This window comes from Suricata suricatta, chromosome X, assembly GCF_006229205.1.
Source record: "Suricata suricatta isolate VVHF042 chromosome X, meerkat_22Aug2017_6uvM2_HiC, whole genome shotgun sequence".
NCBI lineage: Eukaryota > Metazoa > Chordata > Mammalia > Carnivora > Herpestidae > Suricata > Suricata suricatta.
The window spans coordinates 55,293,179-55,294,942 of NC_043717.1; positions in this window are offsets into that span (position 1 = coordinate 55,293,179).

Below are 1,764 nucleotides of genomic sequence, written 5' to 3' on the forward strand. Positions count from 1 at the left end.
CTTATCCAAGCTATGCTGGCTATGCATGAACAGTCCTCACCAGCGGTCTGGCTTAGCATGCTGAAAGGGTAGCCAATGACGGGTAAGACCGTCGAGTGGATCGACAAACCTAAGACAGGAGGCCAGCCACGCTGCTGGTTGTCCGGGGACGGGTAATGCGATCCACTGATAGGCGGCAACCTAAGACAGGCACCTTTCCTTGCTACAGAAAACAAAAAAGGGGGAACTGTGGGAGGCGGAGGCAAGATGGCGCCTTGGAAATCCGCCCAAGCACATGACAAAGTATGGCCCGCCTGCCTCTGGTGTACCCACCTCCCAGCCAGATACCGCAATAAGTGTATGACCAATGCAAAGCCATGAAATTGGTTAGCCCTGTTGCTGTCAGCCAATCATGAGCGGCCGCGTAGCCTGTACAGTACATATATAAGGGAGGGTGCTTTGAGCAAGGGAAAGAAGAAGGAAGAAAAGAACCAATAAAAGTCTCTGCAACGAATCCCGGTGTCGTCAGTTCTTCAAACTGCGGGCAGTTTGAGCGGCTTCGACAGAATTCTACCAATCATTTAAAGAGCTAGTACTTATTTTTCTCAAACTATTCTAAAAATTGTAAAAGGAAGGTAAGTAACTTCTATGAGGCCAGCATTACCCTGATACAAAAACCAGAAAAAGACTCCATTAAAAAAGTGAACTACAAGCCAATATCCCTCATGAACATGGATGCAAAAATTCTCTATAAAATACTAGAAAACTGAATCTAATATAAAGAATCATTCCAGGTGGAGCCAAGATGGCGGAGAGGAAGGGAGCTCTGTAAACTCCGCCCGCAACATTTATCGAACTGAGAAGGATATTATGCTCATCTGCAAGAGCGGAAGGAGAAAATACGAACTCCAGAAGGAATAGAACCTCAAGGATACCTGAGTGAGTGGGGGCGAACGGGGGAGATCTGAAAACGGGCCAGCCTGGGACAGGCAGGGGAGGTAAGATCCCCAGCCCAACATGGCGCAAGCATCCAGCGCCCGGGAGACAAAGGGAAGAGATAGAGTCGGAACACGCTCATAGAACTGTCTCTGGGAAAGAGGTATAGAATGCTTGGCTGCACTTGGAGACAGAAACCCACTCCATAGATAGCTGCTGGGTAGCCAGAATCCCAAAATGGGGTGGCGCAAGAGAAGGAATAGCCTCCAGCCCTAAGCCATCTCGGCGGGGAATCAGAGGCCTCTGTGGCTGTGAGAAGCAGCTGCACTGGGGAGGCGCGCTCCCTGGCGGGAAGCGGCCTGAGGGGCGACTGCGCCAGGCGTGAGCAATTTGAACTTGGTTTTGGGAACGGGACCACGGACCGCATTTCCATAGCACAGCACGCCCCCTGCACGGATTGCACGAATCCCGGGTCCCCACAGGGAAAAAATAGGGCGCACACCTACGCGACCCCCAACAAAGAGTCTGTGGCGGGTGGAGGCCTGGGCGCGCGCTTAGAATGTAGGAGCTCACAGCTCATTTCCAGCAGTGCACAGCGGCTTGAGCAAAGCTATCAGAAACTAAGAGAGACTCGGTTTTTTGCTTTTTGTTTTTTTCCTTTCCCCCATTGCAATCACAATCCTGACTGGGGGTGGGGACTCCGCAATTGAGTCTCTGAAGGTGCGCACTCCACCTCCTGCTGCTCATTTCGCCTCAGGCAGGGGCGGAGCCTCTGAGAACAGACTCCAAGACCTACCATATCAAACCAAGCCTATACACCAGGGGGAGCTGCTGCTTGCTTTTTTTTTT